This window comes from Galleria mellonella, unplaced genomic scaffold (genome assembly GCF_026898425.1).
Source record: "Galleria mellonella isolate WM207_F2 unplaced genomic scaffold, CSIRO_AGI_GalMel_v1 utg63, whole genome shotgun sequence".
In the NCBI taxonomy this organism is placed as follows: domain Eukaryota; kingdom Metazoa; phylum Arthropoda; class Insecta; order Lepidoptera; family Pyralidae; genus Galleria; species Galleria mellonella.
This window is the reverse complement of record NW_026442130.1, coordinates 12097899-12124032: the sequence shown is the minus strand read 5'-3', so window position 1 is coordinate 12124032 and position 26134 is coordinate 12097899. Positions and strand designations below refer to the sequence as shown.

At 34.0% G+C, this 26134-nt stretch overlaps 1 long non-coding RNA gene across 1 annotated transcript; it reads left to right on the top strand.

Moving 5' to 3' along the window:
• Positions 1-1422: 1422 nt before the first annotated feature.
• Positions 1423-20893, top strand: LOC128201818 (uncharacterized). Its single transcript, XR_008253443.1, has 3 exons — positions 1423-1601; positions 16742-16822; positions 20833-20893. It is a non-coding gene; the product is annotated as an uncharacterized LOC128201818 (long non-coding RNA).
• Positions 20894-26134: the final 5241 nt, after the last annotated feature.

The following is a 26134-nucleotide window of genomic DNA, read 5'->3' as shown; positions in this document are numbered from 1 at the left end:
CTTAATACTTTGTACCATCAATTATATTTTTTGTAATTCTTGTCTATTTGATATTAAGTCAGTTATTTACACTTTCTAAGTGTACTAAAGTTTAATAAGTTAATATATATTCACATATTTTAATAATATATGTGTACTAAAGTTTAATAAGTTAATATATATTCACATATTTTAATAATATATTTCACAAATTAATAGTTATCTCAAATTTTTTTATAAAATTGGCGTCACTACAATACTACCAATGAATTTGCAGTAATCTATATATAAACGCGTCATAAATAATTCTACAATACCTATTACATGTTCCCTAATACCTAATACTCACACGTCACTGTCAATATTCGTCATTAATATATGAATGACAAACGTCATGTTGAGAAGACTTTCCCATAGTATTCTATAGTATAATGATTAATAGTGTACTTGGTAGTAGTGTACATAGTCATACCGGATTTGTGCATGTGTGCGTACGTGATCTTATGTATGTACATAGTTGGGTTTTCCGCCAAAATCAATATGATCATACGTTTACCTTGAGTTACTGTCGGGGTAAATGTATAAGGTCGCACCTTATACATTTTCCCCAGTGCAGTGCAGTTAATAGAAGTGTATCGTGATTGTAACAAACTCTTTTTTCAAACAACTTCTAAAGGGGGAAGGGATTGTTAGTAATGAAGTCTAACAGCTCTGTTGCTAGCAATGTATCTTATCAGTCCAACGTATTATATTTTTTTTCTTAATGGGCATTTATTTGTAATTATTTACATGCCATATGGTATAGATGTAAATATACATATAAGACATGACACCTCCTAGAAGTACCGTAATTTTCAAAAAGTGAGTTTACTTAAGTTAGTCTTTACAAATCACACGAGTTCATTGTCCTTTTATCAATGAATGAACAATACCAGGAAACAATATTAATTTATACCTTTTAAGCACAATTATTGTATTTAACTTTACCTCGTGTCTTTCAATTTGACTATATATCGTTTTTAATTTTAATTCAACTTTGACGATTCTTTTTTTGTAATCTAACAGTTGGGCTTTCGTGTTGGTCCCAAATTAGTTTTTTTTTAATGGATGATAATGGAATGGTAATCCCGCCCGCGCTATCGGTATACACCGGCGGGGCACCAGTGAAGGATGATAGGTGAGGATGAAGCAGGCCAGTTACACTATCGTGACGAATTCAACAAGAATTGTTCACGATGGTTTCCAGGGGGAACCACGTGGAAGTCGATCTGACAGGAAATATTGCTAGTAATGGGGCTATTTGACCCAATGACTAACAATCCCTTCCCCCCCCCCCAAATTAGTTTTGTTAAAATTGAATTGTTTTTTGTTAATTAAATACAAAATTGTGTTCGTTAACTTTTTAAGGAAAATTCAAATACAATTAATATTCATTGAATTAAAATTAAGTAAGTAAATAGTTTGAAATACAAGAATTCAAAGAACAATATTTACGCTATCAGTACACGCTGACGTAAATGAGAAATGAAGTGGTTAATACATCAGTTGGCGTACCATTGTGACGATTTCATCAAGGATTACCTTTGATGGCCTTCAGAGGGATATTTATTGCGATAAATGGGGTAAGTTTAGGTAATACATTTTGTGTATCCTTAACATTCAGCCAGCTTGGCATATAACATTTTTATATGTCCTCACCAGAGGGAGACTTTGTACAAAAGTCGATTGCTTGGGTACTTCTGTCCCATTCGTGTTTCAACCTTGAAGCAGTTGTGTTTGTATGGCTGTGTTTCGGTTTGAAGGGTGGGATATGGCGTGAATTTACTGGGTACAGCGGAATATCATATGAGTCATCAGGAATGGCAATGCATGAGGGGTATTATGGGCGAAACAGTATACTCTGTTATGTCCATGGTACTGCTCGTGTCTATAGGCGACGGTTACCACTTTCCATCAGGTGGGCCGTCAGCTTGTTGTCATTCTAAGTAGTATAAAAAAAAATTATTATTGCTATTAGGTACAAGTTATATTAATACTGAAGCCATATTGATATTCAAGTTATTATTGTAAATTTATACATGCATGACATTATTTTTCACATAGTTACAACAGTCATAGATTTACAAATATATATTGCATACAACATCCTACATTCAAGAATCAGTTATGTTATGTCGTCCATTTTACTTGTAAAATAATCTTTCAGTGTATATAAACATTTTGTAATCAACCATTTACATAAAATGACTTTAAACCTTTTCAAACACAGATCAGTAAGTGAATTTGCTAGTTTATTGTAAATTCTTATACATGATGAGTAACTTACTATGATATAGATGTGATTTTATGTTTGGTAACTAAGCCTCTCAGGATTTCTATAATAGTAAAATTATAAAAATAATATTTTTTTGCAAAAAAATAGGAATGTTTTTTTTTTACAAAGAGACAACACTCCAATATGGGGGGAAAGGGATTGTTAGTAATGGAGACTGAGAATCCCATTGCTAGCAATATATCTAACCAGGTCGACCTCTTCGCGGTTCTCCCTGGAAACTATCATGGTTGATTCCTGATGAATTCATCATGATGGGCTAACTGGCCTGTTTTCATTCTCATCTAGCACCCTTCACTAGTGCTCCGCCAGCGTATCCCGTTAGCGTAGACGGGGTTACCATACCATTTTCACCCATAAAAAAAAAACACTCCAATATGGGGGAAAGGGATTGTTAGCAATAGAGTTTGACAGCCCCATTGCTAGCAATATGCCTTATTAGGTCGACCTCCACGTGGTTCCCCCTGGAAACCATCGTGAACAATTCTTGTTGAATTCGTTACGATGGGCTAAGTGACTTGCTTCATCCTCACCTATCATCCCTCACTGGTGCTCCGCCAGCGTATCCCGTTGGCGCAGGCTGGGTTACCATACCATTTTCACCCATTAAAAAAAAAACACTCCAATATATACATTGATGGAACCGTAAGTACTTTCAGCTGGTGAAATAGTAGCGTATAAAGTGTCATAGGTCGTTTATTACAGACGGCACGGATACATTGTTTATGAGATATAAACGCTCTGTTAATATTTACCAAATTTTCCCATAACATATTTAAGGTTTGATGCCACATGTCCATGATATGCCATAACTGGCTGACTGAGGTCGAACTATTATACTTTCTATTACTGACAGTCCTCTCTGCCCTCTGTAGTAATTTTCATTTTTCAAGATGGTTTCTAGATAGTGTTTCTTTTATGGTAAGTGTAGGAGCGCTCTCTCCTGCCAGAGTAGGAGAAGATGGATGGTGGGAGGGCATTTATTGTTGTATAGTGCGTATATATAGGTTGTTAGTGTTTCGGTTTTGATGCAGCTATTATTCCTGCCTGAGTCACCAGTATCCACTGACTGAACGCAACGCTTTGAGTTAGTTATTGTTAGAAGTGGATACATGAGTCAGAAACGTAAACTAGATAAAAGTAAAGAGTTCATAATAGACTTCCCGGTTATTCAACTTTCCAACGTTAATAAAATTAAGAACTATACAAATGTACAATATAATATACAATATAATATAATACATACATATGCACATTTCATTTTCTGGTAAACATCAAAGAACAAATCTCCCAAAAGTCTAAACAGAATACATCTAGATGTATTGGCTCAAATCCAGTAATTTTCGATTACGTTTTTAAATTACGTTTTCTTTTAAATTTATTCAGTGATTTTCATATCCTATTTGAAATAACATCTGCTACAATCTAGAATGTTAATTTAAAATCTTCAATGACTTATTTACTATGGTAATATATTGTTTTAAACATAAAATAGCAAACAAGTCTCATCGACAGTCGGACAATCTGGACAAGCTAATGGTTGTAGGCAAGATAGAGGGAAAAAGACCACGCGGACGATCGCCTAGTCGATGGTCGGACCAAGTAACCGTCGTTACGAGACTGTCTGTTGCAGCTGCCCTGCGAGAGGCTGAAGACGGTGTGAGATGGAGTAACATCATAAGAGACGCAACAGACACTTTTCAAGGACACGACCTTTAGTAATGAAATGGACGAAGAGAGAAAGAGCAAACAAGGTCTCACCGCTATAAAGTGGCTAATAAAGTCTTAAATGGAAATAGAGGAGGAATTGGGAATAATCGCAAGGTTCAATTGCATTGTACCCTATCAGGTCGACAAACACACGATCGCCCTATGAAATTGTCGTCATTTATTACAGTGAATTAATCACAATGGGCCAACTGACCTGATTTCGTCCTCGCCTATAATCGCTTACTGGTACCCTACCAGAGCAAATCAATAGCCCAAGCAGGATTATCATCCCATTTCATTCAATAAAAGACTTATCTATCACAGTTAACCGCACGTGTAATACCTCTGGTATCGCAGGTGTTCTAGGCTACGGTAACCACTTACCATCAGGTGGGCCGTATGCTTGTTTGTCAACTCAGTGGTATAAAAAAAAAGTTGGAAGGAAAAGGGATTGTTTATAATGAGAATTAGTAGTACTCTTACTAGCAATATACTCTGTCAGGTCAATCTCCTCATGGTTCCTCCTGGAAACCATCGTGGTTGTTTTATTGTTAAATTCGTCACGATTGGTCAAGTGAACTGTTTCATCCTCACTTATCATCCCTCCCTGGTGCCACGCCGGTGTATACTAATAGCGCAAGCGGGGTTACTATTCTATTTTCATTCAAAAAGTATATATCACAGTTGTTATCTGAGGGTCTACCATGAAATGTTTTCCGAAATTTCGGAGCCAAACGAAACAGAAATTTGATGTTAAAATTACATAATACATACCGTTTGGAAATATTAAAAATGTTGGATTTTTATGATAGGATGTATGACGAACGAAATGTTAAACTCCATTTATTGGTCCAATTGGTATTGGTATAAACAAAAACACGAAATTGAGTCCGAAATTTCGGAATTTCATTTCATGGTGTACCCGCTGGTCCACAGTTCGTTTTAGTTCTGCAGTAATAATTGGATAACAGCCAAGAGAAGTGTTCTATCGATATGTATTCAGAGAAGCATATAATGTCCATTGTATACTGTCACGGAGGAGAAATTATCAAAACCGTACATCGTTTTGAATAATGTCAAAGGTCAAATGTAAATGTAGATAAAAATAATTTTGACGCACAAATTTAATCTCTGTATACGAGTATATAGGTATGAGGTTACCTATTGCGTGATAATAAATGAAATAAACAAATATCATATATATATATATATATATATATATATATATATATATATATATATATATATATATATATATATATAATTTATATATATATATATATAAATATATATATATATATATATATATATATATATATATATATATATATATATATATTTTTTTTCACACTGGAAAGAATCAACTGGCAAAATATGCAAGAAAATAATCTAGACAAAGTAACTAAATCTTTTAATATAATTAAATAGCATGGATACATGAAACCCTAACAGTGCATAATCTTTTTAAATAGATGATAATGGACTAGTAACCCCACCTGCGCTAATAGTATACGCTGAAAATGAAAAGACAGACCAGTTAGCCCATCGTGATGAATACACTTGGAATTCAGCACGGTGATTTGCAGGGGGACCACGTGGAGGTCGACCTGACAGGCTATATTGCTAGTAATGGGACTGGTAGTCCGCATTACTAACAATTTCCTTCCCCCCAGACTGAGATGTTACGTCTATGTACCTTGTAATTTCCCTGACACATCCAATCCATCAAATCTGAAACACCGCCACATAAACACAGCTGCTTAGTTGCAGAATAACAAATGGAATTGCATTTTATTCATTCATTCATTCATTCAATTTCTATACAAACGTATCCAAATAGGACGTTTGATTTCTTTCCATACTTCAAATAGTTTTTCTCAAAAAAAATAATTTTCTTCACTTACTCTATAAAGATATAATTTTTATATATATATATATATATATATATATATTATACTGCACTTATTTGATGTTCTTTTAAGAAGAAGAGAGTTGACTAAGCGAGCGCTCCTATCTCTTAAATTACTATTCAATGAAAATCTCGCGAATTTTAAAAAAATTACCCAAAATTGCATACGACAACTGGCAATGTTGTATGCAAATATGTAAATTTTGTAGGAATTCTCCCTGTTGTAAAACTTGTAAAACGCTGGTTTAGCGTACACGCCGATTTAAATATACATAAATGAAATACCGGTCTTACGAGTATGAAACCTACGATCGGATGCTATCTAAGCAAAATCACATATCCAATTGTAAATTCTTAATCTTATCGTAATTTTATGTAGACACTAGATATGATTTTTACTGCATTAATTTTATAATAATTAAAGCTACCATTTTTATTTACGGAATAATTTTTACGTAGCGTCAGCGTCCCTCTTAAAACATCTCCAAAGTTTAACTGCGGTTGCCACTCCGCCTGTCAAGCGTAGCACTACTGATAAAGGGGGAGGTTTATATTTAGCAGTGGACAGTTAAGGGCTGACATGGTGATGTTGATGAAATTTAACATAACAAAAATATATTATATATTGACTATGAGAGTGTAATATACTCTTATAGTATTGAGATTCTCTGTTTATCTCTGAAATCTCTTTCTAGTGAATGCTTTTATCATAATTTGAGATACATGATATAGTGTATTACGTTATTTAGTTAATAAAGTAAAAATTTTGTTCATGTGATTAAAATATATTGATTGATCCAGAATATATATATATATATATATATATATATATATATATAGTATATATAGTATATCCTCCTTTCCCATCTCTATTACTACACATATACTAAATTTCATGACGTTTAATTGATCCGTTAGATATCAAATATTAGTAGGGAATACATATTTATCAATTTTATTCTGAAATAACTTGAATACTAATTTATGGAGAAGGGATATAATCGTAAGTCATAAGAAATATAGATGCGATATGCAAATTAATATTTTCTGCATAATTATATCCTATTAGAAATTTGCATATTTTTATCACGAATATTTATATAAAATCTGATAAGTCTGCTGTATTTTAGTCACGAATAGATGAGTTTAATATTACGTAGGCATCCAAAGATGAAAGATAGAAATTGTCGTGCATCCGGTATTGTTGGTGATGAAGGGATGGAGCAGCGTCTCTATTAAAAAAATACTAAAAGCCTAACAGCGGTTGCCAACCTGCCTGTCAAGCGTAGCAACTACTTGCAGAACCCACCTTATGTGGGAGGCTTATTTTAACAATAGACAGCTAACGACTGAAATGATGATGATGATCCGGCGATGTCATGAAGGAATTGATTTGATGGAAAACCTCCCTTGCCCTGCAGTAGGTATATTGCTTTGCGTAAATGAGGTTCCTGGTTCGATCCCGGTCGAGTCAATTTAGGAAACGAGTTTTCTGAATTGACTCAGGTCTGGGTGTTTTGGTTTGTGCTTTTAAATTTTCGTCGCCCGATTCCTTTTAAGAATAACGTCGCAAGTCGCCATCTTATTCTATCTCATTGATTTACTAGTGATAACCACTTCGATGGATTCGCTTGCTACTTGTCTAAAGAACTTGGGTCCTCTACAGACAAGTGATAAAGAAATCATCATCTGAACTAATACATAATATAAAAAGGGCATATTTGTTTTTTTTTGTCTGTGTGAATAAATGAAAACGCTTTATTGTTCCCTTCAAATAATGATACAGATTATAAAGTTTAACAATATATACACAAACAAAATAAATAATTAATTACATAAATTGAATTACATAAAAGCAAGCAAAGAGACAATAATGATAATAAATAATAATAACCTTATCGCTAAATATTTATCTCTTCCAGGCAATTTTAGGATTGAGAGAAATCATTAAAAATGTGTAATGAATACACTCAAAACGTAATTAAATGATTTTACTTCTTTGTCTGTAAAAATATACATAGCGAATAGCGGGATGGACTGCTAGTTTGATTGATAGGTTCATGATATAAAAAAAAAAGAAACCTTCGACGTCTTTTTCTTTTCCATCAAAAATCCAAAAAGTACCTTCCGACAATTTAATCTACCATTAGTATAAAGTGGGCTGGAAATGTGTTAAATTTAGTTATAAGCCGTCTATAATACAATTTATACATACATTTCATTATTCCATTGGCAAATAGCCAACTATTTTAGAACTTCTTACTGTGTAACTACATTGAAAACATACGGCTATTATGTTTCGCTCAAGAATTTAACGCATAACTACTTTATTTATTAACAGCTGCTTATTATAACCTCTAAATATTATATGACATTGTATGTTTGACCTACTTATGACATAAAAATCTATACTCTATCAATATTGCACTTAGGTACTCTTTAGTATGAGCTATTAGTATGCAATTCTATTTTTGGAGAGTCGATGGCAAAAATAAACGATCGAAATGCAGTGGTTAAAACAGGTTACTTCGCATAAATCAGGTTCCGGTTTTAATTCTCGTCTGGACCGATTCAAGGGTACTATACCTTGATTTGTATCTACATATAAATAGGGTACATAACATCTTATGTCATTACTTATCAGACAAATATGGGTCTTAAATATACAAATACAAACGACTTTAGAAAGAATAAGGAGATGATGCAGAAGTTTCGCAATTCGACATGAAAACAAAATTGTTTTTTCGTTGATAACACATACAAACAACATATTTTTCGAATGTCGAACAATTTGAATCGAACAAATTGAGAGCGGTTAGATCGATTTGGCTAATTTTTTAATATACATACTAGACTTGTTAATCCTTCTTTGCATAATGATGGAAATCTTCACCATAACATTGAATGCCCAAAAATTACATAAAAGACTAAGTTCACTTTAAGTTGATCGTGTCTGGATACCTTTTTAATGACCATTGCAAAAAACAAAACATAGCTGTAAAATTTATTTTTTAACTATTTTTCCTTTAATTTTGAACATGTAATTCATCACCTTGATTTATTTCACATTAAAAAAAAATCATGCAAAGAAGGGAAAAGAGGAACAATGAATAACATTTAGTGCTTTTTTTTATATATAGATACAATCCCAATGAAGTAAATTCACAATACGATACCATTTTAGTTAATTTCAAGCACTGGATTGGATCTCAGTTAGAGGGAGGGAAAAAAAATTTATAGTAAAGGGAATTAGCTGCCCCATTGAATGAATAAATGAAACTTTATTACTAATAATATACACTGTCAGGATTTCCATGCGGTCCCACTGGAATCAATCGTGATTAATTTTTAATGTATCCGGTGCGATGGACCAACTTATTTACTTTCATCTTCACTTATCGTCCTTCACTAGTGCCCTGCCAGTGTAGTATACCAATAGCGCAAACGTAGTTACTATTTCATTTTTACTCATTAAAAATCTCACAATAAGCTAGCATTTTATTTTATTCAAATTTCAAACACTTAATTCGATTGTGAACGTACATTCCTACATTAAATAATGTAGAGTCGTCTTTAGCTTTTTTTTTAAATCGTCTTTAACTTTATGACTACTACGATAATTAAAATATATTGAACCACGAACAATCCGCAATATGTGGCCGGATTCGCGTACATGGAGTTGTAATTTCGGCCATTGCTATCAGGTATCGACGAGCATTGGTTAGGTCTATTTTTGTTTTGTATTTCTTGCATCGATATTGTGATATATCGTCATAGTCGTAGAATAGTGACGGATCTTTATATATAATCTTCGTTAGATCCGTCAGTATTCTACGAATATGACGAAATGTGGTAGCTAAAATAAAAAATATCTAAAAAATTATTGGTATTGGATTTTCATATTTTAATAACATTTTTTTAATACTTTAATAAACTTTCACATTTAAATACTAATAGGACTCATGATTTCTTTTCTTTGATTTCGGTAGGATCCACAGACTGTCATATTGCCCTAATCCAAACCCTCCAACCTACGTAAAAGCTATAAAATTAGAACTATTCTATTCTACAGCATAGGATATTCTTATTAATGTGGACTAATAGTGTCCCCTTCATGAGGACAGATTTATTAGTAATGGAGATTAATAGCACAATTGCTAGCAATATGAGCTAACAGGGCGACTTTCACACCATCCTTACTGAAAACTGCCTGTCTTCATCCACATTATCATCAATTATTAGCACCCATCAGCATATTTCGATAATACAGGCGGAGTCAACATTTAATTTTCACCCCATTAAAAATGTCGTCCCCTATATAACAGTAGTGGTTAATTCCATATGAACTCGTCAGATGGGGTAATTGATCCAACTTCATACTCGCTAGTGCAGGCGGGATTATTATTCCATCTATATTAATAAAAAATATAAAAAAATATTACAACACACATTTATAACATATAATTTCAATTGCAAAGTTCCAAAATAAAACAACACCTAATTCAATCTGGCACCGCTAGACGAAAATTGCTGTCTGGTCTGGCTTACTTAATTACTTATAAGAAACACGTTTTTGCAAATTATCTTATTCGAAACTATGAATAAATATATCTGCAGGAAATTTAAAATAATAACTCGACCTTCATGCTGGCACCGAAGGTTACATAGAGGTTTTTTCGTTCCGATTTTTTAGGATATATTTTTAATAGGTAGAAACTTGTACAGGCTTTCACTGTAAACTTCTGACTTACTGATGACAACTGTATACACGAACAGGTCCACCTTCAAACGTGATTAATATCTGATGTAATTACACGTTACGATGACAAACTGTATGTGACTTCATCACCTATCATCCTTCACTCTCTCTTCAGGGCAAACTAAGAACCCATCGAGGTTACCATCCATGTAAACATGTACATGGAGTCACTGTGCATTAAAGTTTAAATAAATAAATAAATAAATATATTATATAACCTCAATCATGTGGACGAAGTTACAGTTATGAAATAAAATTAGTTTATTTGCATTAAACAGTCTTAGAATTATAAATATGACATAACATAACATTGTTAGGGTTGCTAAATGTGATATTTTGCTGTACAATTTATAAATATCAAAATCTGTCAAAAAATTAACATCATCTTCATCATCGTTGCCACATCAGCTGTCAACTATTCACTGCTGAACATAGGCCTTACCTATTAAGAGGGATTTATCACTAGTTGCAACACTTGGCAGGCGTCTCAGCAACCGCAGTTAAGTTTTGGCATTTTAAGAAGAAAGCTGCTGTCCATTAATAGACTATTAATTTCCCTTAGTCGCCTCTTAAGTCACAGGAAAGGAACAGATGGTCCATTCTATGCTAGGATTACACGGCAAAAAAATTATAGTTTTCAAAATTTTGCGAACACAAAAACTTGTACCTACAACATCGAAAACAAATATTCAATATGGCGACATTGCAGTTTTTTTTAATGGGTGATAATGGAATGGTAACCCCGCCTGCGCTATCGGGATACGCTGGCGGGGCACCAGTGAAGGATGATAGGCGAGGATGAAGCAAGTCAATTGGCCCATCGTGACGAATTGTTCACGACGGTTTCCAGGGGGAACCACGTTGGAGGTCGACCTAATAGGGCATATTGCTAGCAATGGGGCTGTCAAACTCTATTGCTAACAATCCCTTTCCCCCCGGCGACGTTGCAGTTATTATTAGATGCCTTACGAATTTTCTTTTGCCTTTTGTGATATTAAGTTTCTATAAATAAAATATGTACATTATGCCATTTACTACTTATCATCAGAGAAGCCGTCAGCATATTACAGCAAAAAGCACTGCTATGAACATAAAATTGTGTTTTCAAACAGAAAATTGGTCATAGCAAAGTAAACTGCAAACAACTGTGCGCTACATGCAAATATGTTGCATGTTTTAAAACATGTAGCCCGTTCAAAGTTCATCGACATTGAGAATGATGTAAGCATCGAAACATGACTATTAGTATTAGTATTTACATTACTATGGTATTAGTTTCCCACCGCTGTTACTAATGTTATTAATTCAAGTATCCAATTAGTCATAATGTTACGGTGGTCGGTAAAACGTGGACCGTGACGCGTGACATCCGTTTGTGAATGATGGTAGACGACTCATCATATTGATAGATAGATGGATAGATACTCTTTATTGTTTCCTCCAAAAGATTACAATAGTAAACTTATTATAAATATAAACAATTACAAGAAATAATCACAATGAGAAAACAATGGGCGACCTTATCGCTAAGAGCGATCTCTTCCAGCCAACCTTTGGATGGAGAGGAGTAATTATAAACAGTTTGATCGGAGGCACGATGAAATTCTATCATTTCTAAATATGGAGATGTGATACATGTTTTTTTATACCACTAAGGTGGCAAACAAGCATACGGCCCACCTGATGGTAAGCGGTTACCGTAGCCTATGAACGCCTGCAATACCAGAGGTATTAACGCGCGTGTTGCTGACACTTAATAGCAGATATGGTATGGTAAGTCTTTTAATAAGAGCAATAAAAGTCGAATTTTTATTTTTTTATTTTCGTCTGTATGTCTGTTTCGATACGAGTGTCACATAAAAACAACTGCATCAAGTTGACTGCAGTTTACATATTTACGTTCCTAAAGGTCTAACCTTAAATATAGTAGGTATATATTTTATTTTGTTGTAGACAAGCTGCTACTTTAAAAATCCGTTCGTACAAAGTTGTGGATAAAAGTTAAAATCTAAATAAAGCTGAATAATGACGATCATAATGTTAGACAGCTTATTGTAATATTTATAGGCCATAAAACACAGCGAAAACCTATTACAAATCCTAATAACACTGTAGAATCACATAAATAAACTGCAAGGAATGTTTCTTTAACTGTTGTATCGTGATACCATACAATTGGATAATAGGCGGCTAAATTTTATTTATTACATTGTATTTTATATGCATTGTTAGTAATTTTGTCTGTCTGTGTGTACCAACTTTTTCTATAGTTTAAACTTTAACATATTACTTTTGTGGATGTTTGTGTCCCTCTAGCTAGAGGTATTACTTGCTTTTGCCGAGATTTCGTATGCGTAACTTTTAGAATTTTATCCATTTAGGGGTTAAATTTTCAAAATTCCTTTCTTACTGTTTTTGTTCGTTATGTAAAGAATCTAACTGCCAATTTACAAGATTTGAAATTTTCTAAAATTTCCGCTCACCATCAGATGGGTCGTATACTTGTTTGCCACCTCAATGGTATAAAAAAATGTATATATTTTAGCAGTTTGAGTGTCGAACTGCCAACACTAGGGTCCGAACAGCGATGATAAAGATGCCTCGTTTAAAGACTAAAGACTAAAGTATTTGGAGTAAATATTCAATTTTTTTATAGTATTTAATTTCTTGATAGACGGGTTGGCATCTGCAAGACTTGGTGATGTTTGAACAGGGCCGCTACTGCCCATCCCTTGACTTTTAAGATCTCTCAATCGCATCTTACGACACCCACGGGAAGGGGAGAGGAGGCCCATTCTATGCCGGAACCACACGGCATAGTCTTACATAGCTAAAATAATTATAAATTAACAGTTTTTTTATGCAACTTAGAATGGCGAACAAGCTAACGGCCCACCTGATGAAAAGTGGTAACCATCGCTTATAGACATGAGCAGTACCATGGACATAACAGAGTGTACTGTTTCGCCCATGATATCCCATGCATTTCCATTCCTGAGGACTAATATTCCTTTGTACCCTGTAAATTTTCTGCCATATCCCACCCTTTAAAACGAAACACAGCCATGCAAACACAACTGCTTGGGGGGAAAGGAATTGTCAGTAATGCGGTCTAACTGACCCACTGCTAGCAATACACCCTATCAGGTCGACCTCCACGTGGTTCCCCCTAAAACCATCGTGGTTAATTCTAGTGGAATTCATCACGATGGGCTAACTGACCTATTTTCATCCTCACTTATCATTCCTCACTGGTGCCCCGCCAACGTATACCGATAGCACGGGCGGGGTTCCATTTCATTATCACCCATTAAAAAAAATACAACTGCTCCACTGTTGATACAGGAATGGGACAGAGGTACCCAAACAAGCAACTTATGTACAAAGTCTCCCTCTGGTGTTGTGTTGTGGAGTTGATATATCATAAATAAATATTACTTCATCTGAAACATTATCACAATAACCATGACATCTATTCTACAAACCGTTTATTTAAAATTGGATATGCTTGAATAACAAAGGTATTTACTCTGTTAAACCATACAACAAAAATTACCTACTGAATAATTTACATTTATGTTGCTACTAATTTTTTATTTATTACCCTTTGCTAGACCAATAATATTCATTCATTCAATAATTATTCATAAACACTTGGTTTCTTCTATATACTTCTTATACTAACTTCTTATAGAGTTTCTAGTCCTATTTAACGTTAACTTTATTTATACTTTATTGTACACAAAAAAATATATTCATATAATTTATATTAAATAAAAATGTACTACAGACGAGCTTAACTCTGTAAGACTTCTCTTCCAGTCTTACCTTCAACTTCGCCTTTGTAATCTGGATTCACTGACCTGGATAAAAACTAGCCTATGTTCCCGAAAGACAGGCCTGATAACACCTGAGTCCTCAGGACTGGCAACGCATGGGGGATATCATGGGCGAAACAGTATACTCTGTTATGCCCATGGTACTGCTCATGTCTATAGGCGACGGTTACCACTTTCCATCAGGTGGGCCGTCGCTTGTTTGCCATTCTAAGTTGTATGAAAAAAAAACCTGTTAATCCCACTATGGCTATGTAATCGATAATGCCCAAGCGTTCCATAGTAAAGAATGGCATGGTACCTATATGAGAAAAAAAATAATTAGAATATATATATATATTTTTTTTATTTTATTTTATACAAAAATCCACAGCTCTTAAAAAATAACTTACATGCTAAGTCTCTTATGAATACAGCCAATAACGGCTTTATTTTATTTTACTTATACAAACAAAAATTTTGATTCCATAGCGAGGTAGGCAAGTTAGAGTGGGTGTATGCAAGTAATATAAGCACATGTATGAAAGGAACCATATATAATAGTGAGTGTCCATAAAGTTAAGTCAATTGATATATAAAATAATTAAAATTCATGTTGTTAAAGTTCAGATATTGACAGCAATGATTAAATAATACAAATTCATGGTCACCAATTGTAAAGAGGGTTAAATGTATGCGTGGGTGTATGTGTAGCGTGATATAAATAAATGTAAATATGTAGTGTATATACGTGCATGTACATATATGCAACATAGGTAATTATGATATTATTTCATCCATTATCACAGCCCTGAATTTATATAATAAGTTAATTGTTAATTTCAATAAAGTGAACAATTTTGGTAATTTAAAAAAAATATTAGAACTAAAATATATAGATAAGCAAACCATAAAAATAAAACATAAGTATCTAGTGATCTAAAAATAGCTAGGAGGCACTATGTTTAATAATAACATTACGTAAATATACAAGAAGTCAAATAATTTACATGCACGCCGCAACTCGTGCGTTGAGGAAAACATCTGTCCGTCGATAAATTGGGGTCATTTGCACGAATACTACTCGTATAGCACACATATTATGGGATTGGCATTTTATAAGACTATATTTTATCTTTATCGACCGACTTCAAAAGGAAGTTCATAATTCGTTTGTATTTTTTATGTTTGTTACCTCATAACTCCGTCAGTTATAAACCGACATGGATAATTCTTTTTTTTATATTAAAAATTATATTTTAAGATTGATCCCGTAAAAAAATTACCTAAATCAGTTCCGTAGCTTTATTTTTAAATTAAAATGACTGGTTTTACCACAATTGAAGTGGTTTTTTTTTGGAACACATTTTTTTTAATATTATTCATATTTATGGTTATTTAAAAAAAATCTGATTAAGTATAATTAAAAAATGGAAAAAATGGAAAAATTCTAACGTAAGGCAATGGTAAGTCAAAATCTATACCACCAATAACATTTTCAAACTTAATGTTTTCAAGAATACTTTACTACTTTTGACTAATCACTATGAACTTACTGTCTGAGATGGAGGTCACAGGTTACTTTTCATCCCGCTCAATGTACATAAAATATCTCGGTCACACAGACAAAGTCGCTGATATAAGCCTGTTTATTTATACGTTACAATTGAGTCCCTTTCAATCACATTCATATGCTCATATTCTTAGAAAACCCTCCGCTTCCAGTGTGTTAATAATTGAAGATACGAATTACAGCTTCCAGGAACACGTCATTAGACGCTGTGTTCATGACATACATTCATTCAAGGCTGCTTTAGGCATAATTATGGATCACAACCATATAAACTGTTTCACAGACTAATTTCGGGAATAAAAACAAAATCAAACTTTTTTTTTTTTTACAACACAGGGGGCAAACGAGCATGCGGCTCACCTGATGGTAAGTGACTACCGCCGCCCATGGTCACCCACAACACCAGCGGCATTGCAGGTGTGCTGCCGGCCTTTTAAAAAGGAATATACTCTTTTCTTGAAGGTTATGTTGTCTTTTATTTTATTTTTGTAAGTCACTCTTCTTTATAGGTAATTAATTAAAAAATATTTTTATTATTTTGTTAATACTATCTGTTCTCCTTTGACTAAAGGTTGTCTTTAAGAGATTGTTCTAGCGATAAAACCGCCATTTGGAATTTTATGTATATATTTTAATCGGTAATTTGTTTTTTTTTATAACACAGGGGGCAAATGAGCATAGAGCTCGCCTGATGGTAAGTGACTACCGCCGCCCATGATCACACGCAACACCAGAGACATTGCAGGTTTGCTGCCTTATATTATTATTTTTATACCACTGAGGTGGCAAACAAGCATACGGTCCACTTGATGGTAAGTGATTACCGTAGCCTATGAACACCTGCAACACCAGAGGTATTACGTGTATTATATTAGTACTTATATTTGATTTGAATTTTTCAATTGTCATTGTATATTTTTATAATACTGGTGCGAAAGAGTTACAAAAAAAATAAAAAATACATATATATATAATATTTAAAATAATAATAGAATAAATATAATAGTTACCAATCTACTTGCCAAGCATAGCAACTACTGGCAAAGCCCCCAATAGTGGAAGGCCTATGTTCGGCACTGGACAGTTAACAGTTGATATGAATTCTTACAAAATTCATTCATTACATATAAGGTAAGGAATTACAAAAACCCTCAGCCTTCAGGGCAAACGGCAACATGATTATATTACACTTAAATTCGAGGAACTGATGAGTCAACGAAAGCGTCGATTATGCTCGTGGTTTCGTAATTATGTCATGGACAGCTTCGTCGTCATTGTGATGATTTCTTTGGGTTAATTAAAATAAAATAAAATAAAAAAATCACGACTATAATGACTAATGGAGTAGTCAGAAACTTTTTTATGGACAAACTAGCTTTTTGCCCACTACTTCGTATGCGTGTAATTCAGATGTATGATAACCAATTAATTATACCACTTTTAGATGAGGTATTAAGAAGAAGAATTTGTACAAAAGTCGATTGCTTGGGTACCTATGTCCCATTCGTGTTTTAACCGTGAAGCAGTTGTGTTTGCATGGCTGTGTTTCAGTTTGAAGGGTAGCGTGAAGAAGGGACATAGCGTGAATTTACTGGGTACAGAGGAATAACACCTGAGTCCTCACTACATACGAGTCCTGTACTACAGACGAGCTTAACTCTGTAAGACTTCTCTTCCAGTCTTACCTTCAACTTCGCCTTTGTAATCTGGATATGATCACTGACCTGAATAAAAACTAGCCTATGTTCCCGCAAGACAGGCCTGGTAACACCTGAGTCCTCAGGACTGGCAACGCATGGGGGATATCATGGGCGAAACAGTATACTCTGTTATGTCCATGGTACTGCTCATGTCTATAGGCGACAGTTACTACTTTCCATCAGGTGGGCCGTTAGCTTGTTTGCCATCCTAAGTTGTATAAAAAAAAAACGTATAGCCAATTTTAAGTTAAGCCAACAACAACTGGAAAAATCTGGATTTGGTGTTTTTAATAATGACAGTACAAACATTTACTAGTTATAATTTCAATCTATCTATCTATCCTATTTAAGAGGTTTGTTTGAATCGAAGCATTTGGCGTTCCATTGTTTCCGCTTACCCTAATGGGAGACAGGCGTGACAGATATGTATGTATGTATGTATCCTATTTAAGAGCTGCGCTCTTGTCGGTGGAACTCTTGCCACTCACTACGATTTTCAGCGAGTCTCTTCACCTCTTGATACGACACGACACCAACTCCTTCCTTGATCTGCCTGATGTAACTATGTCTCGGTCTCCCTCTTCCCCTCCTTCTTTCTATCTTATCTTCTATTATAATGTTCATAAGATCGTCGTGTCGTATCAAGTGTCCCAACATTTTTCCCCTTCTGTCCTCAATAGTTCTAATAATTTGTCTTTTTTCCTTAACCCTAAGCAGGACCTCCTCATTGCTAATTCGATCCCTCCAGCTAATTTTCTCCATCCTTCTCCATCAAACAGCACCACATTTCAAAGGCTCTAAGTTTATCCATTTCCTTCTGAGTTAATGTCCACGTCTCACATCCATACAAAGCTATAATCCAGATATAGGTTTTGATAAGCCGCTTTCTAATATCTTTTGTTACCTTAGCCTGTAAATTTTAATATATTAGTATATTTAATATATAAGATAACGGAATGTAATTCTGTCTGCATTATCGGTATAAACTGACGAGGCACCATTAAATAATCATAGGTGAGAATGATAATAGGTCAATTGACACATCATGATGAATTCTTCAAAAATTTACCACAATGGTTTCCACGGAGGCCCGCATGGGAGTCGATCTGACAGGGTGTGCTAACGGGGCCGGCAGTCCCCATTACTAATAATCCCTTTGTGCCAGTTAACGTATGTTACTTGTCCACATTTAGATCAATATAGGTCTTACAGTCTTTAGACAGATTATTTTTGTTTGTTTTCGGTGTTTGACCGTGTGGTCCCGGCATAGAATAAACCACCTCTTTTCCGTGGGTGTCGTAAGGCGAGTAAGTGAGGGCGAGAGGTGGGCAGCAGAGTCCCTCTTAAAACATCCTTAAAGCCTAAATGCGGCTGCCAATCGGCCTGCCAAACGTGGCAAAACTCGCCAAGAGAAAGGCTTATGTTCAGCAGTGGACAGTTAAAGGCTGACATGATCGGTGTTTGGTATCACCAAAAAGTTAGTTGGAAATTGTAACTGAAACAGAAAATAGTTGGTGTAACATTCGCCGCCAGTGAGTGATGAATAGTTAAAAAGTGGGGGGCAAGGGATTGTTGGTAATAAGGATCTGACTACCCCATTGATAGCGATATACCCTATCAGGTCGACCACCACGCGGTCTCCCTGGTAACCACCTCTTTTAAATCTTTTTGAATTCGTCACGATGGGCCAACTGACCTGCTTTCATCCTCACATATCATCCCTTACTGGTACCCTGCCACTGTATACCGGTAAACGCAGACGACGTTACCATTCCATTACCACCGATTGAAAAAAAAAATGAATAGAAAGTACTTTTAATACCTTCTAACAATAGAAGCTATTTTTTTTATAATTTCATAGAGTTATAATTTACATAATAAAAGGCAATTGTGAAATAAGCGTAAGCTGTTACAAAAATATTTATGGGCGGTTCCTACCCCACAAAATGCAGGTTCATCACTAAACATGTCATTACACTTGCTTACCTAACTTAACATAATTTATATATCAACTCGACGAGGCAATACACTTGAGGCCAAAATTAAATATCTTACAAAATTGTATTAGTAATTTTTCAAAACCATTTATTTGTATTTAACAATTAAATTATAAATTACAGAATATATTAAATAACTATATAATACTAATAACGATTAAAATATGAATAGATACACATCAATACTTAAATAATGAATAATAATAATACAGAAAATACATACCTATCGTGATACAATTTCAATGACTGGATAATATAGTAACAGATTCTTAGACTATTTCTGAAGTGAAAAAAAGTGTTGTCCTCCTCTCTCCTACTTTTTTTTTGTTGGGTGAAAATGGTATGATAACTCCGCCTGCGCTAACGGGATACGCTGGCGGAGCACCAGTGAAGGGTGATAGATGACAATGAAAACAGGTCAGTTAGCCCATCATGATGAATTCATCAGGAATTAACCATGATAGTTACCGACGACCTGGTTAGGTATATTGCTAGCAATGGGATTCTCAGTCTCCATTACTAACAATCCTTCCCCCCCCCCCTCTCTCCTACTTAACAATAATAATAAATTTTATTTAAGATAGATACAGTTGCATAAGGTACAATTTACAATCTTTATAATTTATATTCAACTCGCTGTGCCCAACAGGGTCTATAATTGAAATTGAAATGTTATCTACCAACCACATTATGGAATGCAATAAGAATTAAATAAATAAATAGTGTTATACAAAAGATACCGACTTCAATTGTGAGAAAAGCTATTTTTTAAGTTTCTATTAAACCAATTTGTAAGTATATTATTACTATTTAACCTACCGCAGGCACCTCACAAAATTGGTCTCACACACTTAATTATACTTCAAATTGTTACTTCTACTACCCTTTGTAAAGAGAAAATAAACCATTTATTTATTAAAAATATCTTTTCATATAAAAAAAAAATAATTCTCCAAATCGGGTTATGAGATAACAAACATAAAAAATACAACCGATTAAAGAACCTTCTTTTTGAAGTCGATTGAAAAAAGGTAAATATGATCATTCATTCATTTCAGCCGCTGTCCACTGCTGAACATAAGCCTTCCCCGGAAGAGATAAAGGAAGAGAATAAGGAGAATTTTACCAGTGGTTAACACGCTGGGCAGGCGAGTTTTTTTTTTTTAATAGGTGATAATGGAATGGTTACCCCGCCTGTGCTATCGGTATACACTAGGTACTAGTGATGGATCATAAATGTGGATGAAGTAGGTCAGTTAGCCCAACGTGACGAATTCAACAAGAATTGTTCACGATGGTTTCTAGGGGGAACCGCGTGGAGGTGGACCTAATAGGGCATACTGCTAGCAATGGGGCTGTCACACTTCATTGCTAACAATCCCTTTTCCCCCTGGGCAGGCGAGTTGGTAACCGCATTTTGGGTTTTAGAGATGTTTTGAGAGAGACACTAATGCTCATCCATCTACCATTTAATTCTTTAAGTCGCCTCTTACAACACATACAGCAAAGGAAAGGTTGGCCTATTCTATGCCGGAATCACACGGGTGAAGATAGGTAAATATGCTAGTGTCAAAATCAATGATTTAACTTTACGACTGTACTTGAAATATCTGATAAGTACACACACTCGAATTAATATTTCGATTAAAAAATGTATACTTTCATGATGTCAACGTGAAACAAAAGGAAACGATTTTAAAAATTCTTTACATTATATCTCGATACTAGCTAGAGTTGATTTATGAACGGAAATATTAAATATGTTTAAAATAAAAACAGTTGTTTATATTTTATTTGTATGTTTTAGGTTAACGAATTGTTTGAACAATAACGTGGTTAACATGATGGTATCGTTTTTAAAACTCGATGACAGACCCACGTCTTTGTTAATACCTAATCTATGCTGGACCAGATGTAAGTTATCATTCTTTATTTATTTATATAAGACTAGCGACTTTAGAAATAGTATAAGAGTTCTAATAGTGAAAGAATTGGGGGGAAAGGGATTGTTAGTAATGGAGACTGAGAATCCCATTGCTAGCAATATACCCAACTAGGTCTACCTCTTCGCGGGTCCCCCTGGAAACTATCATGGTTAATTCCTGATGAATTCATCATGATGGGCTTACTGGCCTGTTTTCATTCTCATCTATCACCCTTCACTGGTGCTCCGCCAGCGTATCCGGTTAGCGCAGGCGGGGCTACCATACCATTTTCACCCATCAAAAAAAAATGGTAAAAGAATTTTTGAAATAATTCCAGTAGTTTTTGTGTTTATTCGTTACAAACATAGAAAAATACAAATCTTTCCTCCTTATAATATTAGTATAGAGACACCAATAATATGTTCATAATAATTAAATAGAATAGTTAAGCAAGTCTAAGTAAGAATAGACGCTTTAAGTAAGTTTAAGGCTAGATAAACATATCAATTATAGACGTATACATAATAAATGTCTATTTATACTATTTTTATTATCATACTGTAAACTGCTAGTATATAATATGCTATAAAATATAGCTGTTAACTCTCCACTATTGAACATAGGTCTTTCCCATAAGAGGAGTTTTGCTAGTAGTTACCACCTTTGGCAGGCGGTTTGTCAACCGGCTGTTAGGCTTTAGTAGTATTTTAAGAAGCTACTATCCATCCTTCGACCCTTAAGCTCAGTTAATCGCCTTACAATATCCATAGGAAAGGAGGTGGCACCTTCTATGCTAAGACCACACAAAGATTTTATACGATGGTAATAATTATATAATTGGTGTAAACTTAGTTATTATGTAAATATTTATTTTAATTTCCGTCTTGCATTACTACTGCCAACTCACTACTTCATATGCCACTGCGTTAGGTTGACTGGAAGAAATCTCTTTTAGAGATAAGTTCGCCTTTGCTAACATTATTATTAACTTATTGTTGTTACTGTATATTTTAGTGCAATAAAGAATATATATATTAATCTATACTATTAATAAGCTTAATAAATTGCATTAAAAAATTACCAAACAACCAATTATGTTTATTATACATAGACTAGCTGACTCGGCAAACGTCGTTTTACTATATACATTATTTCGAGAACTATACATGAAATTCATCGTTCTACAATTATTATATTCGATTCTCATCGAGGTAGTAGCGAGTTCCAATCTGGACTTATTTCATTGTACTGCCACAGAGTTTCGCAGAGCGGTAACAAATTACGCAGAAATGCATTTTTAACATTTATTTTATATAACATAATTAGATTTTTATTATTATTATTATTTCAATATTGTATTATTATAATGTTTGATTTTTTAATTTTAAGTGAGTGCATTGGTAAAACTGTAAAACTCACAAAAATATAAATATAAATAAATATATAAATAAATAAATAAATAAATAAATTATAGCGTCGACCAAAATCGAACTGAATATTTCAACAGTGTTAGACAAATAAGACTAGTAAGCCACAAAAAAAAAATGCTAAAAAACAAAAACGAACTATTAAACATTAAATTTTTTCGATCTTTGCCTCGAAAATTCTTGACAAATATCAAAAAATATATCTTCCATGTACTTACTGCAGATTTTTATTATCAATCGATTTCGCAGATCAAATGATGTCAATGGCTCGATCGATGGTTGAGAACAGCATCAGCGTCGCTTCCTCACTGCAGAGAAATAGGACGGAGTACTTTCTACAGTATATCGTTGTGTTCGCTGATTTGGATTGCCCTGATGCTGAAGGGTTTTTGTTGAGGGTATTTATCCTTACTATGATATTATGAATATAGGAGGAAAGGGTATGCTAGCAATGTACGAATGAGATCTACCTCACACGTGGTCTCTCGTGAAAACCGCTTAGCAAATGTGCCAATTGGTCAATAGGCCAACTGACCTATATATGGTACACGCACTTACGTGGATGAAGTTGTAGGTAAACCCTAGTAGCATTAAAAAAATATAATCATATGTCAACTGTTTCCATTGTGGTACACGTATTTTTTTTATGCAACTTAGAATTGCAAACAAGCTGACGGCCCACCTGATGGAAAGTGGTAACCGTCGCCTATAGACATGAGCAATACCATAGACACAACAGAGTATACTGTTTCGCCCATGATACCTCCCATGCGTTGCCATTCCTGAGGGCTCAGATGTTATTCCTCTGTACCCTGTAAATTCACGCCATTCCCCACCCTTACAAACCGAAACACAGCCATGCAAACGCAACTGCTTCACGGTAGAAACACGAATGGGACAGAGGTACCCAAGCAATCGACTTTTGAACAAAGTCTCCCTCTCGTCGTAACGTAACCTGAATGCTTTTTTCAATGGGTGAAAATGAATTAGTAAGTCCGCCTGCGCTGTCTGTTTACGCGGGCGGGGCACCAGCGGAGGGTGATTATAGGTGAGAATGAAAATATTTTAATGTAATTACTACCGTTTTAACTTACGTATAATTAGATTAATAAAGCTAGTCAAGCTGTCGGAAAAGCTTTTGATATCATTTCGTGATCCTTAATCATGAGTGACTGTGACGCGCGCGAGAGGATGAAAATAAGCTACTTATAAATTCATCTAAAATTAACCACGATGGTTTACAGGAGGAATCACATGGAGGTCAACCTGGTAGGGTATATTACTAGCAATAGGGCCGATATTCCCATAACTAATAATCCCTTTCTCCTCCAACTTAATTCCAAGCATATTAGAATTCAACATGTCAGATGACGAGCCTAGCGCTATAAAATTTACTAATTTTCTTCAATTTAATTCAACCAGGCCAGTGAGGAGGGCTATTTCAAATCACCATACCGTTGGCTGCTGTTGGCACCTGATGACTTTAACAGGAATCTTGAGGTTTTAAACAATCTGGAAATATTGGTGGATAGTGACGTGGTGATTGCTGAGAGAAACGATGATGGATACTTATTTACTGAGGGTAACGTATTGATCAGTAAAATAAAACAAAATTTTTAAAGTAGAATATCCTGAAGGGATGTTTTTTATTAATTCTTGTTAGTAACCTGGTGAAGAAATTCCACAACCTTCCATTGTAACCATCAATCACCGACTGCCATTCCGTCTACACACATTTTGTGCTACGTGTTTCATGTCTAAACGACGCATCTATAGGCAAATAATTAGGTCGCTGCTAGTGTAAACCGTTCGCCACCTAATTACAAAGTTTTGTAGTTTTTGCAATTCATAGAAATTGATATTATATTATCTGTGCTCTTGTGTTGATATATCGTTTTTTATATAATAAAATATAAAATTAAGATCTTACTACAGTCTTAAAACAATTTATTTTTTTGCAAAGTAAAAAAATAAAGGTCTTATGATTTAATAAAACTTAAAATAACTACGTAAAAACAGAACAAGTTTTCCTCCAGACTTCCAAACAATAATTAATAAAACAAGATTCATAATTGCTATTTAAAATCGACGATCCATGTATACCTATCAGATACCTATTCGCAAGTAGGTATTCGACGCAAGGACATTGCCCCATTATCTTAATAACCTAATACGTAAGCATTAATATTTCTTAGTGAATATTATTAATACGAGATTTTTTGTCAAAATATACGTATCTGGTATTTATATATTTGCAATCATAAAAGTTATAGAAACTATATTATATTGGACATAACCTTGTATAGGATTATTATAGAATAATTATGTACCAATCTGGAAACCTATTTCTTGACTTTTTATATAGATATATATTTTAAATAAACTTAGTTTCCACTTCGATCTGCCATTTATTTTATTATTCTATTTAACTAAGAAAAATGAGCAAGAAATTCAATAAATTTACTGGTGCTTTTTTTTAAACAATTTTTAGTAAGTTATTTGTCTATGACGAATATAGTAATAAAATTAATATTAAAATGGAAATAATACTTTTAGCTACTCACAAGTTTAAAAAAAAACGAGTTTAAAAAAAAAAAAACTAATATACTATTTTTAAGAATTTTTAAAAATAGAAGGTTATCAATTCAACTGTTTTTTTTTTCTATTTAATTAAAAAATATACTTCCTTGTAATCAAATTATAAAAGTCTTTTTTATAAACCGGTTACCAGACTTAGGTATAGTTTATCTTTAAACCACAGTATAAAGTTATTATGACATGCAAATTGCAAAGAAGTAAATATGCCACCTTACTGTTCGTATAATATTTATTTATAAATTGTAACATTAGCATTGATGGATTGCACTAATTCGATACTCAGTACTGGATAGGTGTTTTATCTGCAAATCGTCCTTTACGTCTAGGTCAATTACCTCAAAGATAGAGAGCTGACTGGAATAGAATTATAAATACTAAATATATATATATATTTTTCTGTCTCTGGAATC